At 40.8% G+C, this 15000-nt stretch overlaps 1 protein-coding gene across 2 annotated transcripts in view; it reads right to left on the reverse strand.

Annotated features, from left to right (window-relative positions):
* The window catches only part of LOC122264559 (rho GTPase-activating protein conundrum), a 233781-nt gene that overhangs the window by 50699 nt on the left and 168082 nt on the right, over window positions 1-15000 (reverse strand). For both annotated transcript variants that reach the window (XM_086548768.1, XM_086548767.1), the window contains exon 2: window positions 11367-11402. The gene's annotated coding sequence lies outside the window, so the exon portion shown is untranslated. The remainder of the gene's footprint in view (window positions 1-11366; window positions 11403-15000) is intronic.

Consider the following 15000-nt stretch of genomic DNA (forward strand, 5'->3'; position numbering starts at 1 on the left):
TAGATACTTTTACACACCCTTTACAGCTGCCTCTAAACCTCTATATCCAAATATACAGGCGCCACAAACCCCTTCATTAGCATTCAGTGCGCATGCGTAGACACACTCTGATCCTATTTTCTACTTCCACGAACGCGCCAGAATCCCATACTCATTCTTGGACCGTATATCAGATGGCGTTTTTTTCCCATTCTCGCTTAAAAAATCGAGGAGAGAGAGAAGAGGATGGGTGAGGGAGAGGAAGAGGGAGAGGGAGGGAGGGAGGGAGGGAGGGAGGGAGGGAGAGAGAGAGAGAGAGAGAGAAGAGGGAAGGCAACAGAAAGAGGGAGAGAGGGGGGAGGGAAAGAGAGAGAGAGAGAGAGAAAATAGGGGGAAGGGAAGGAGGGGATGGAGAGAGAGAGAGAGAGAGAGAGAGAGAGAGAGAGAGAGAGAGAGAGAGAGAGAGAGAGAGAGAGAGAGAGAGAGAGAGAGAGAGGGAGGGAGGGAGGGAGGGAGAGAGAGGGTTGGAGAGAAAGAGAAAGAGAGAGAAAGAGAGAGAGAGAGAGAGAGTGAGAGAGAGAGAAAAAAAGAGAGAGAGAGGAGGGTTAAAATAATTACAAGAATGACATGTGGTTAAAAGTCGTCGGGTGATTTATGGAAATTTTATGCACAAAATCAGGAACAATATTCTTCTTTTAAAAACACAAATTCCATTCACATCAAATCTTTTGTATTCCTGGTGATAACAACGTTGGAAAATATAGACCTACCCAATTACCCAATAAGTAAAATATATAATTTCCCGTACAGCTGACCATTAATTTAACCTGAATCCATACAGCCTCAAAGTATTTTTCTGAAGCCCTGCACATCGTCAAAGAACCCCCCCTCCCCTCCACCCTGGGTATTAACCCATAAATCCCTGACCGTAACTTCCATCTGGCAATCTGTGTTATTAAGGCGGGTCGGAGTCTAACCTTGGGTCTTAGGTCTCGAAGATATGGAGAATTTCTTTCATATATATATATATATATATATATATATATATATATATATATATATATATATATATGTGTGTGTGTGTGTGTGTGTGTGTGTGTGTGTGTGTGTGTGTGTGTGTGTGTGTGTGTGAATATATCTACTATTTATTATTGTGATGTTACTGTTATTGTTGTTGTGCCTCCTTTTCGCATTATTATCTTTTACTGACTATTTTTTCACAAACCTTCCGATTACCGATTACCATCAGTCACTACTACACTCTCCCCTTTCCTAGTAATAAAACCTTCACATTCTTCATTTCAAACATTATATCGACAGTTTCAACATTTCTTTTCACTGATCTCATTCTACCTCAACCTTACTTGCATTAATACACACCATCTCCTATCCATCTTTTCAACACAATCTCAAGTCACATTTTTTTATTTCTCTTCCATTTATTTCTTCAAGACTTTTTTTTTCCTAACGAAGAGAAAAAAAAATGAAAATAAAAGTCACCGAAATCGCATGAATCACGAAGCAATCAGTACACAGCCACGTGTCAAGAGCGTGGGAACCGAAGTGGTGGGAGAGAAAAACAATAGGATTGTAAACATGAATGAATACCGTGAGGGACTTTGCCAGTCTGGCCTCTGTCACATTTGCAAAGGCGAAGGGAACTAAGAGCAATAAAGATGATGGTCACGGTAATAATATAAGTAATAACAATAGTTATGATAATTACTATTATCATCATTATTACTATTACTATTAGTAGTAATGGTCATAGTACTATCATTATGAAAATAATAGCATTAATATTACAGTTTTAGCAAATATAATGAAAAGGATATCAAGAAAATATATAAATGAACCTATATACTTTGTAATATTGCTCAATAGTAATAATGATAAAAAACAAATATAATAATAATAAAAACAATAACAATGCTTATGAAAAAAAATCATGATAATTACAATAACAATAAAAATAACAAGCCTTAATGATATGATAATAATAATGATGATGATATTGATAATAAGAACAGGAAGAAAACGATGATGAAAATAACACACCAACAACAATCTCAATAAAGAATACCATCATTTTAAATCAGTCTCTATTTAATGAAAATAAAACGCAAAACAGGAAATTAACCTTTCCAGGAGCCGATCACTTAATGTCACCAGTCACAAAAGACGAATGCTATAAGACATCGGAAAAGAAAGAAATCAGGAACAAGGAATAAAAGATAATGATAAAAAATGAAAATAAAATGATAGAAGAGTGAAAATCATCGCCATCCGAGTGTGACAATGTTCAACTTGCCTGTCACGGTCGGGGTCGAGGGGGATGGGGGTTGGGGGAGAGGAGAGGGAGGAAAGGGGGTTACGATTTGGAAAAAAAAAATATATATATATGGTGTAATTACACTCTCTCTTTCTTTCTTTCTCTTTCTTAAAGTTTCTGCACTCGACTCTGGACCTATCTCTCCTTTTCCTTCTTCTCTTTCTTCTTCTTTTTTCCCTTCTTCTTCTTCTTCCTCTTCTTCGTCTTCTCCTCCTCTTCCTCTACCTACTCCAACTCCTTTTTGTCAGCGATTTTACGACTGTTTCTTGGTATGTCTGGCTTGACCTTCGCTGTTTGGATAGACGCTGGGCTGCGAGTCGAAGGACGAGTGATGCGGAATGGATAGGAATGCGAGAAGTAAGAGAGAGAGAGACAGAGAGAGAGAGAGAGAGAGAGAGAGAGAGAGAGAGAGAGAGAGAGAGAGAGAGAGAGAGAAAGAGAGAGAGAGAGAAAATAAGCGTGTGGGTGTGGTGTGTGTGAGAGAAAGAGAGAAGTCACACAGAGAAAGAAAGATCACAAAATAAACAGACAAGGAAAGAGAAAAATCTTCAGAAAAACGGAGACGAAAATTGGAAAATTGTGGAAAAATGGTACAGACAGAAGAAAAGACTAAACAGATAAAAATAACACAAAGTCACCCTGACAATATATAGGGTACATGCGAGGGGGTGGGGGAGGGCGGGGGAAGGGAGTAGTAGCCACACCTGTCAATCACGAGCTTCTGTAAGAATGCGTTATGCTGATTATATTCTAAATATAAAAAAAGTATAATTAAAAATTCTCTCGCTTTAAAAATCTTGGTATGTCTATCGGTTTTGTTAATTACAATATTGTAATGACCTACCTTTTCATTGTGTGCATTGTCTTAATCTAATTGTAAGAAAAATATATTCACACACACACACACACACAGTATATGCATATCTTAAATTCGAAATTTTCCACACACACACTTCTCAATGCTGACCCTTTTCTTCCGCCCGTAATATTTTCTTCACCTTTGATATTTCCCTCATTAGTTCTTCGGGCAGGATCGGTCTTGGGCAAGAAGGGAGTCTCGAGAAAGTAATTCCTAGTTTCGCATGAAGTTGTGAAACTAATTTTGGCGAAGGGCCACTGAACCGCGAAAAAAAAGAGGAGAGAAAAAAAAGTGTAAAGTGTAAGATAGCGTAACATTTAATCCTAATTGTGCTTATTGAATAGATACGTGTATTGTATGAACAGCACACACACACACACACACACACACACACACACACATACACACACACACACACACACACACACACACACACACAGATAGAGAGAGAGAGAGAGAGAGAGAGAGAGAGAGAGAGAGAGAGAGAGAGAGAGAGAGAGAGAGAGAGAGAGAGAGAGAGAGAGAGAGAGAGAGAGAGAGAGAGAGAGAGAGAGAGTTAGAAATAAATAGACAGATGTATATTAACGTTACATTCTACATTTCCCCCGAGCAGCATCACTACAGCCTTCGCCTGCAATTCTTCCACGTCATGACACATATATACGAAGCTGCGATAATGAGCGCTCTCAGGAGAATGTTCCCCGTCACTAGCAGAAGGGGGAGAATGGGAAGAGGGGGGAGGGGAGAGGGAGAGGAGGATGCAAGAGGGGAAAAGAAGGTGAAGAGGAGGAGAAGGAGGAAACAAGGAATTGAGAAAGAAAAGGGAGAGAACGAGGGATTAGAGGAGAAAGAAAAAGAAGGTGAGGATTAACAAAGGAGAAAAGGAAGAGCGATAAAGGGACGAGTGAGAGGAGGAAGATGAGGAAGAGATGAAGGAAGAAGAATGATGAGCAAGAGAAAAGACGAATATGAGAAGAAGTAAAAGGCAGAAGATGAGGAAGCATAGAGGATGGGGAGAGGCATTAGAAGAATGTCTTGATCTACATTCAACCCTGAGCGGATAGTCCAGCCAGGAACTGCGTCAGAGAATAGCGGGCCTAATGTTCTATAAATGAACCTATATACTTTGTGATATTGTTTGTATCTGTTTTTATTATGATGATAAAACATCGGAACGCGTCAATGACATCTCTTGTCAAGGTAATATTTCTGTTACATCTTTTCCACATGTGCGATATATGGTTATGAGTCGTGGTCACGTATGAGGCCTATGTGTGCTGAATGACTTCTTTGCACAATTTTTGAGGCAATAGTGTTGATCATCATTTATCTAAATTAAATAAGGATGATGATAACAGAAGTGGCAATGATTTGCAAATAACGATCCATAAAAAAACAAGTTGAAATGTACAAAAAAAAAAATGAAAGAAGGAGGGGGAAAGCAAATCAAAAGACAGTAAAATCACACAATAAAAAAGTAGAAAAGAGAAGAAAGAGAGAACAGGGAAAATAAAAAGAAGAATGAGCATCAGCCGAGATTCCGTAAGAGCCATACGCGTGTCCCTCCCTCTATCGCAACAGCCTACGAGGGAGGTCACTGTCATCCAAGCAAGCGACGTCGGTTCCGCGCGGTGAAAGTGAACACCAGCTGTACCACGGAGGGGGTTCGAAGAGGGTTCATAGGCGGCCCACAGGGGGAGGATAGCTTTACACAAACACAAACACACACACACACACAAATGTACAGAAACAAGTGCGCATCTAGCTGTTCGTTTCCTGCTCGCTATCTTAAAGGTCGTCGAGGTCGTTGCCAGCCACGAGACGACTAGGCTATCTCCTCTTGCCTTGCCCGGGGCGGTTGGGGGAAGTGGGAGGGAGGGAAGAGGAGAGGGAGAGGGAGAAGGAGGGAGAGAGAGAAGGGGAAAGAGAAAGAAAAAGAGAGAGAGAGGGAGGGAGGGAGGGAGGGAGGGAGGGAGGGAGAGAGAGAGAGAGAGAGAGAGAGAGAGAGAGAGAGAGAGAGAGAGAGAGAGAGAGAGAGAGAGAGAGGAGGGGGGGGGGGGAGACAGAGAGTACAGAAAATGAGAGGAAAAGAGAGAAAAACAAACGGTGAAAGTGAAAAGAAAAAAAGAAAAGAAAGGAATAAAGAGGAAACGAGGGCAAGGGGGAAGCACAAGAGAGGAGAAACAGGGAAGCGGGAAAGCGTGCAAAGGGAAGCAGAGCAATAGCATTCGGAACAGTGACCAGCGGGCAAGTGGGGAGTAGCAGAGGGGTGGGTCAGGCTTTTTTTATTATTCTTTTTTTTTTCATCTTCAAGTGTTGAGGAGAAGGGAGTGGCGATCAGACTAGTTTTTTCGGCTGAATATTTTAGGTTGCTGCTTTGGGGATCTGGAGAGAGGTGTTGGGGTGGGTGGTGGATGGGAGGGGGGAGGGGGTGCGAGCGACACGGTAGTTTTGCTAAGAAAAAAAATGTAGTACACTTGTTGGTGTAGTTGTATTGGGTGTCTGTGAGTGTATTTCTCTGCCTCTCTCTTATTCCAACCTTCCTTTTCTTCTCTCCCCCCCTCTCTCTCTCTCTCCATAACAAACATCAAAATCATACAAGAATAACTGCATGTAGAAAAAGGTATAAATGAGACTGAAGAACATCGCAACACGAGATATGTAATTCATATTTCTTCGAAGACAAGCCACCCTTTTGCAATGGCAGCAATGACTTCACTCTGACACGAGGAATTCGACCATATCTTGCAACTTGCATAAACGGGGGAGAGGGGCGAGTTGGAGGGAATGGGACTGGAGAGGAAGAAGGGGCACAGTGCGTGTGTGTGTGTGTATGTGTGTGTGTGTGTGTGTGTGTGTGTGTGTGTGTGTGTGTGTGTGTGTGTGTGTGTGTGTGTGTGTGTGTGTCTGTGTGTGTGTGCGTGCGTGTCTGTATGTGTTTGTGCGTGCGTGTGCGTGTGATGCGGAGGTCATGTAGTTCAGGGATAAAAGTAAATACTCATCCTCATATCGGAGTCCGTCTTCTGGGCAATAACCTTTTATCTCATTCTTTCAGTTATAGGTACATGAGACTCAAGTTTTAAGAAAAGACAAAAAAAAAAAAAAATAGATATGATTATCTCAAAAATAAAAATAAGAATATCATCTAAATTTCCTTATTGAGTAACTTCACCTATAATGAGGGGGCTGCGAAGATGACGCGTCCTTCGTGATAAGGATAAATATACCATAGTCGACGCTCGCGCTACACGCTTCTCATTTGACTCTTGAAGACTTTGAGGAGTTGGATGAGAAGCACTTCGAAGGCGCCGTGACATCTCAAGACGATGATGACGGGGGTGAGGAGGAGGAGGAGGAGGAGGGAGGAGAGGAGGGGGAGGTGGTCGTGGAGGAGGGGGAGGAGGAGGAGACAGTGGTAGAGGAGGGGAAGGAGGAGAGGAGGGGGAGGTGGTGGTGGTGGTAGCGGTGGAGGAGGAGAAAGAGGAGGGAGAGGAGAAGGAGGGGAGGAGGGATAGGGGAAGGAGGAGAGGAGAGGAGGGGGAGGGGGTGGTGGAGGAGAGGGAGGGGGTGGTGGAGGAGAGGGAGGAGGTGGTGGTGGTGGTGGAGGAGGAGGAGGAGGGGGAAGGGGGAGGAGGAGAAGGAGAATGAAGGTGAAGAGAAACAAGAAGAAAAAAAAAAGAGAAGGAGGGAAGGGTCGATGTCAACCAAGGAACACACGTCCACCCTATTCTTCTTCGTCGTCTCCCTCTTCTCCTTTGTATTTCATTCTTCCTCTTCATCTTATTACTATTACTTATATCCTCATCATTATCATACCTATGAGCATTATCATCATCATTATTTCCCCTTTTCATTTCCCTTCTTTTACTCCTCCTCCTTCTTCCTTCGTCTCCTTCTCCTTTACCTTCTTCTTTCGTCTTCTCCTCCAACCCAGCAGTGCCTCATTCCGCCTTCCCCCCTTTCCCCCCTCCCCCCTCGTTCTTTCCCCATCCCATTGTGACAATAATCTACCTTCAAGTGAGAAAGGAGATTCGATCGCCGTAACAACGCTAATGACCTCCTGTGACCTCGAGAATTTCATGAGGCCTACACACAATGCTCTCTCTCTCAAGGGCCAGATCAAGGAGTACTGGGTGAACTTTCCCTCTCTCCCTCTCTCTCTCTTTCTCTCTCTCTCTCTCTCTCTCTCTCTTAAGGGCCAGATCAAGGAGTATTGGGTGAACTTTCCCTCTCTCTCTCTCTCTCTCTCTCTAAACTACACATCACTCAATCTTTTCCTTTCTCTATCTCATTATGATCATCTCCCTCCTTCTTATCCTTTCTATCTAATTATCACCCGGTGACATTTCTTCCTATCTATCTTTCTCTCTCTCTTTATCATTAATATCTTTTGTCTTCTCTTCTATTGTCTTCCGTTGGTCAAGGCCACATTACTTTCCTACCTTACCATCATTATCTATCGTCTTATATAAGTCGGTAATAACCTCTCTTTCTATCTTCTTCTTTTCCTGCTTCTTTTAATCTTTTATTTGCTAATCTCTCTTTATCAGTTCAGACTTTTATGGTCTGCTTATTATCTTTATCCTTGGCTCATGGTCTCATTTCTTTCTCTCCTTCCCTTTGCCTCTGCTTTTGTTTAAGCATCTTCTCCTTCTATCTCTCTCCTTCTTCTTACTCCTCTCTCTCTTTCCTTTTGATTCTGTATTTCCTTCTACATCTTTCCTATCTCTCTCTTTTTGCCTCTGTCTTTCTTTAACCCCCACCCCCCCACCCCCCACTCACTCTCTCCATATCCATCTCCTTCCCTCTCCTTTTCCATTTCACTTTCCCTTTCCCTCCGTCTCTCTTACTCTCACTCTCTCCCCCTCCTTCTCCTCCCCCCTCTCTTTTTTTGCCTTCCCCAAAAGCAAAGGGAAAACAGTATAACCAGAAACTGTTTACGCAAGGGGGCGAAAGCGTGGCTGAAGGGGAACAAGAAACAAGTACATGTCGAGGTAACTGTTCCACTTTTTTTTGACTGACGGTTGTGACACAAAATTCTCTGTAAACTTAGGTACTGATGTTCAAAAGGTAAATAGATAGACAGACGGAGGATGTGCGTGTGCGTGTGTGAAATACAGAGAGAAAGGGAGGTGGGATGTGAGTGGGAGTGAAAGACACAGACAGACAGACAGAGGACTGATCCAAGATAAAGCCACTGAACTGACATTACTTTAATATCACTAAAAAGGAAAAAAAACTTTCTACTCCCGCCGATCTAAAATAAGTCTCCCCCTCCCCCCAACACACACACGTTCCACAATAACACCACGTCTTTATTATCCTTATCATCCCCAAAACAAAAGAAGTTTCGCGCCCGCAAGCCTCACGTATGGACATCCAAAGAGTTCCTAATCATCCGCACCCAACACAGTTTTTCCGAGAAGAATGAGTAGGCCTATAATAACACGATCGGATATCTAGGCCTATGTATTTCTTGGAAGTCTTGTGCAGCAGATGTGCCAGATTAAAATTTCAATAGGTCACACAGGCGCTATAATATTAGGCTTATCTGCCTGATTCTTATATTATTTCCATCCTTTTTGAGACTGCTGGTATTATGCTGTATTTTTCAGTTAAAATAATTATCATTGCTAGTATCATTGGTATCAATGTTATTATTTTTTTCATCATTATTATTATTATCAGTGATATCATTTTCATCATTATTGTTATCAGTGATATCATTTTCATCATCATTGTTATCCAGTTATCATTTCCATCACCAATATTGTTATCATTATCATTGTTGCTATTGTTGAGCGAACTTTGTAATGTTGATCAGGTTCTTGTATACAGTAGCATTAACGAAAAGGATCCAAATATAGACTACAAGTATAATTTGCGTTATTAATCTTTTTAATAATCTTTTAGATCGAAAAAAAAACTGACAACTGATCATCAATTCATAGGCGAATGGATGAGTCGCTATGTAGGTTATAAAATTACAATGATAAACACAAAATAACTGGACTAGTAACGAGCTATTCATTGTCTATCTTATAACGAGCATTTTACGAAAATCTCCCAAGTAGATCGGCCGTTAGACTGAAGACTATTGATTAAATATAACGGGTTTATTCTCACCGCAAATTTTCCTCTATTTTAACCTTAATTTCAACTCATAAGCCGCTGATCAATGCACGTGGCTGGAAAGTATCAAATCATTATCATACAAAATACGATCTCTCGAAAATAAACTCAGAAGCAGTGGTAGGAGAAGAAGAAAAGTAAGGAAGTTGGAGGAGGAGGAGGAGACGAAGAAGAAGGAGGAGGAAAGGGAGGAGAAGCAGAAGGAAGGGGAGGAGAAGAGGAAGTAGAAAGGAGAAGATGAAGGAGGAACAGGAGGTAATGGGAGGAGAAGAAGAAGACGGAGGAGGTAGAGGAAAGGGGAGAAGGAGAAACAGACAGGAGGAGGACACGATAAAGGAGAAACAGGACGAGGTGGGAAAAGAAGAAAGTTAGGGGAGGTAAAGGAGGGACCAGAAGAAGAAGTAGAATGAGAAAAGAAGAAGGAAAAAGACTTAAAAGATGTAGATGACGAAAATGAAAGCATGAAAATTATTACTCCTCCTTCGTCAGAAATCAATTCAAACCTAAATAAGAATGACGAAAAGCCCCCCCCCCCCCTCCCCCTCCCGAGGTGAAGTGGTCTTGTGAGTTAATATCATTGGCCCACTTTCCCTCCCCGTCAACATCACACCTTGCGGGTATCACGCAATATGTTAGCACTATCGGTATGGCCTCCGCGTTACTCTGGACTTCCTGTTATTCCTGCTGGAGGGCACGAGAAGCAGAAAATAAGACTAGCACTGCAAGAATATTATACTTTGAATAATGTGTACATATATCATATTTTTTTTTATATTTTCAGTTTTTTCCCCAGTGTACTAATCAATTAGCGTTGCAGCGTTGCCATTTAAGCTTCCCAAGCGACAAAACCGCTATGGATAATGCAATTCTAAAGTCGCTCGTGTGTGTATCGGTATCAAATTACGACACATAATCGAGCGGGAAATCTTACCGCAATTTTCAGTCCTGTTCGTGCATTACGAATTCGGAACTAATAACGGAAATAAAATCACTTCTAAAGATTAAGAAAATAAATAATCTATATTAATCAAAATAACTTTGGAGCCCTATAATTTTTTGCGTTTTTCGTTTGTTTTAAGGTTAGATACACATGGCGACATGGTGTGAATTGGGGCGTGTAAATATGAAAAAAGGTCTCTCTCTCTCTCTCTCTCTCTCTCTCTCTCTCTCTCTCTCTCTCTCTCCAATAGAAAGCTAAAACAAATACGTCCGCCAAGGTTCATTTTTATTTTCTCAAAATAGCAAACTTCTTAATTTCATTTGGATGGAAAACTCATCAAAAATACCACATGAAAGATATAGAAAAGTGCAAAATGTCAAATATTATCCCAAATTATCTATACCAAAAGAATTAAAGCAAGCAAACGCACTCAAAATAAAATAATAACAATAACGATGTTTATGTGATTAAGAATAATTTTCAAACTACGATCTTGAAGAAACCCAATTTCAGTATCGAGATAGTTACAATACGCTTCAGCTAACACATCAAAGGGGGTTCATTGTATGTCTGTGTGTGCGTCAGTGGGCGTGTGAAAATGGGCGTGGGAGGAACAATTACGCCCACGGTTAATTGGATCTCCTGTTCACGTGAGGTGGGAGAGGTTTTTCAAAAAGTTAATGGAGCGTTAACTCTTTTAAACTTCAATGTCGACAGAAGATTTGGTCGTTCGTGATGATAGAAAACGGAGATTTGAATTATGGGAAACTATAAAAAAAAAGTCTTTTGAAAAGTCGAGAAGTGGAGGGTGATTTATATGAGGAGCATCAAGAGTTAGAAATGCAAAATAATAATTATGATAATAATAGTAATAATCAAATATTCATCACAAATATTATTCTATCGAAAATATTTGAAGTTTTGGAATCCCAGATTTCAGGGCCTTCTATATATTAATCTCTCTCTCTCTTTCTTTCTCTCTCTCTCTCTCTCTCTCTCTCTCTCTCTCTCTCTCTCTCTCTCTCTCTCTCTCTCTCTCTCTCTCTCTCTCTCTCTCTCATCGACAAAATAATTATATGTGCCATTGTATTACATAAAAAAATGAAAACTTTAACAATACTCACCAGTTACGTTCAAGGTAAGTTCGCCATTCTGGAAACCTGAAAGAAAAAAAAAAATAATAAGACATGTATCGATTTCAACATACGAATTTGCCGAAATTCGTGTACCATGGATTTAATTTACATAGTTACAGCCTTCAATACCTTCAAAATATTTATTTAAAAAATAATAATAAACATGTATCCCAAACGAATGAGATGTACATCAATATAAGCCAGGGTTAAAAAAAAGAAAACGTTTTAGAACCAGACACATTAAGAAGGGATACTTAGGTAATCAAATTGATCTCTGATGACTAGGCATATTTTACCACAAGGCTCTATGTTGGATATTGTATTTCGAGATCAGATATTCCTAACCATGTTCATCCATAGTATTACGTATAAAGGGTCTTTGAGGTGCCCGCTTCCATGGCTAATTCTATGCGACAGTTACGTTGTAAATGTATATACATAGTTTGTTAAAATAAGTTTTGAAATTATAACAAGCAAGTCAGAATATCGCCACAAATGCGATTCTTCATCATTAAGGTTAATTATTCTTAGTCATTATTGTTGTTACAATTCCAGCAACGTAATTTACATGTTTTTACGTATATTTTACTCATCAAAAAGAAAGAGAAAGTAATGTCAGACGCCTAATGTCAATCATTCTTTCTCCTACTTTCAAGCACGGACACCCCCTCCCCCTCCCCTTCCCCAACCCCTCCCACTTCCCCAACCCACTCCCCCCCACCCCCCTTCCACAAGAACTGGCCAAAGAGATTTCAAAATTACGACGCGGGTCCTGGATGACGTCACTAGCTCACGTCATCATTACGTCATTAAAACGAGTCCCACGTGTATTGTTTTCAGATGCCGTCTCGGGGCCTCCCTTTGAGGCGAGAACGTACATAAAACATGAATGAATATGTAAATAAATACTAGGACACGGATGGAAGATGATGAATGGGCTGCATCCATTAGAAGAGGCATTCGAACATACGTGTTTTAACTTCTAACTTTGCTGTAATGCTTTTCTCCTCAAGCCAAGCAAAGTAGGTCGATGCCATGCGCGCTTCCAGGCATTCTGAGAATCATAATTAAACCTCCTTATTCTCAAGCACCAGCAAATAGCGATTCGGGTTCGTGATTTTTTTTGTATAATTGAACGGTCACTCTCCTTAATATTTTATGCTGTACTTTCTTTTATATATTTCTCTCTTCGTTTCACATTTATTTTTCTTCTCTTCTCTCTCTTTCTTGTCTTCTCTTCCCTTCAATTATCTCCTCTCTTCCTCTATTATACAATTCTCTCTTCTCTTATTCCCGTCATCTCTTTCCGTTTTCTTTTTCCCCCTACCCTTCTCTCATTATTATTGTATCGCTGTCTTTCTATTTCTTTCTTTCTCTCCCTCACTCTCTGTCTCCTCTTCTTCTTCTTCTTCTTCTTCTCTCTCCTTCATCCTCATCCTCTCCCTTTTCCTTACCCCCATCCTCACCCTCACCCCCACCCACCCTCTCCCTCACCTCTACCCCCACCCCCACTCCCATCCTCACCCTCACCCTCACTCCCACCCTCTCCCTCTCCCTCACCCTCACCCTCACCCTCACCCTCACCCTCACCTTCACCCTCACCCATTCCCACCCTCACCCCCACCATCTCTCCCTTCGACTTCGTCCCCATCGGAAATTGCTTCACTTAGGAGAAAACAGCGCTGGCTCTCGAGGGTCAACATACCCGAGAAAGGGTTCGCCGCGCGTGCATTCGTCCTCGGGAAAATCGCTCTTATTGCGAGCGTAATTAAGGACTATTATGTCATCCGAGACGTGCATTGCCCGCCTCGCAAGACTGATCCTTAAAGCAGGGGGCCTTAGAGTCGAGATTCCCCCTTCCTCTCTACCTGCCCGCAAATTAGAAGCAGTCACGTGACGTCTAAGTATGTGAGGAAGTATTCAAGACTGAGTAACGAGTTTAAAGTCTTAATTAGACGGCAATTAGCTGCGTAGGGAAGCAAGTTAAACCTGCAGCTGATTGAGCTATTCTCGTTTTCTTTATTATTCAAAAGAATACTTTATTACCATTCTCAGCACCATGATTACCATTAGCTTTGTATTTCTTTATCTGTTCAAAACATTAGTCCAACGATTTTGCCGTCTTTAATTTAACACATATATATCAAAAGCTAACAGATCCGTATAAGCTAATTAATTAATTTCTCATTCCGCTTCCTATCAAACACGAATTTCTTAATCCCCTCAAGATCCTCCAGAGAGAAGGGGCATCTTCGTCTCAACTCTCGGGCATTCTCCGTCACACATGGATGCAGCTTCACTTCCTTATATGTCTTGAGAGCCTCGTAACATTATGGGTCGGCGACATTTTTCTTCTTCGCCTTAATACTTTATTTATGCTTTTTTCTTTTTGTTATTTCTTCTTCTTCGTTTCTGCTTTTTAAATATTTTTCTTTTCTTTCGTTTATTCTTTCTCTAATCATTTCGTATTCTTTTTTTCTTATTTTCTTTTTTTATCATCTGAGAAAAGGGTCGTAGCATTATAGATCAGCGATATTTGTTCCCTTAGTATGATTATCTTTTTTTTCTTTCTAGGACCGTTTTATTTGCGTCTTTTATCTTATTTTATTTTATCATTTTATTTTATTTTTTTTCGGTCCTCTACTCATTCTGTCATCTGAAAAAAATGGCTTCAAGATTCCGCGACACCATTTTCTCCTTTTTTTCTTCTTCTTCTTTTTTTTATTCAATCATTTATGAAAAAAGTCGAACAGACTGAAAGAATTTGAGAATCATTGCTCAAAGGAGGAAGTTTCCAAGCAGTTTAAGAGAAACAGATGAACTTGGTAACTCACTCAGTCACTCTCCGGTTCCTCATACCATTTTTTATCTTTTTTTTTTCCTTTTCTCTCTTTCGCTCTGTTTTCCAGTCTCTTTCTTCCCATTTTTTTCTTTTCTTTCTCCTCCCTTTCCTTCTCCCACTTCTCCCTTTCCCTTTCCCTTTCCTTCTCCCTTACCTTCTCCCTCTTTTTCTCCTTCTCCCTCTCTTTCTAAGTCTCCCCTTCCTCTCTTTCCCTCTCCTTCTCCTCCCCATTCTTCTCGCCCATTGCCTTCCTCCCTCTCTCTCCCCATCCCTGCACCCCATCCCCCTCCATTCGCTCACGTTGCAAAAAGAGTGTAATGCAACGGAAAAAGAGAAAAGGATGAGAAAGAGAAAAATACAAAAGCAATACAAAAGACGCTGGAATCACCGAAAAGCAAGAAGAGAAATCCTTGTATTACTCGCTGATTTTATGTAAGAGAGAAAAGGGGGAAAAAAAGTGATAATCAAAGGAATAAGTCGTACTCAGAAGTGAAGTCGTGTAAAAGAAAATACAAAAAAAAGTGACAAGGACTCTTCACGATAAAAAAAATATATATACATTTATAAAGATAAAAAAAGTAAAAGTAAAACGAACAAAAAAGAAGATCCTCTCCTTTATACTCCCCCACCCGTTTTTTTTTTCGTTTTTTTTTTTTTCGTTTTTTTCGTGGTACTCTTTTCCTTGATATTTCCGCCGCAACATGACAGTACATTGTTCTTACGAGTGAGTGACACTGGACGGCCACGTGAAGGTCAGGCATCTTGAAAGGAGTCGCTGGT

This window comes from Penaeus japonicus, unplaced genomic scaffold (genome assembly GCF_977035675.1).
Source record: "Penaeus japonicus unplaced genomic scaffold, GWHDUDI00000001_assembly GWHDUDI00000021, whole genome shotgun sequence".
NCBI classification, from domain to species: domain Eukaryota; kingdom Metazoa; phylum Arthropoda; class Malacostraca; order Decapoda; family Penaeidae; genus Penaeus; species Penaeus japonicus.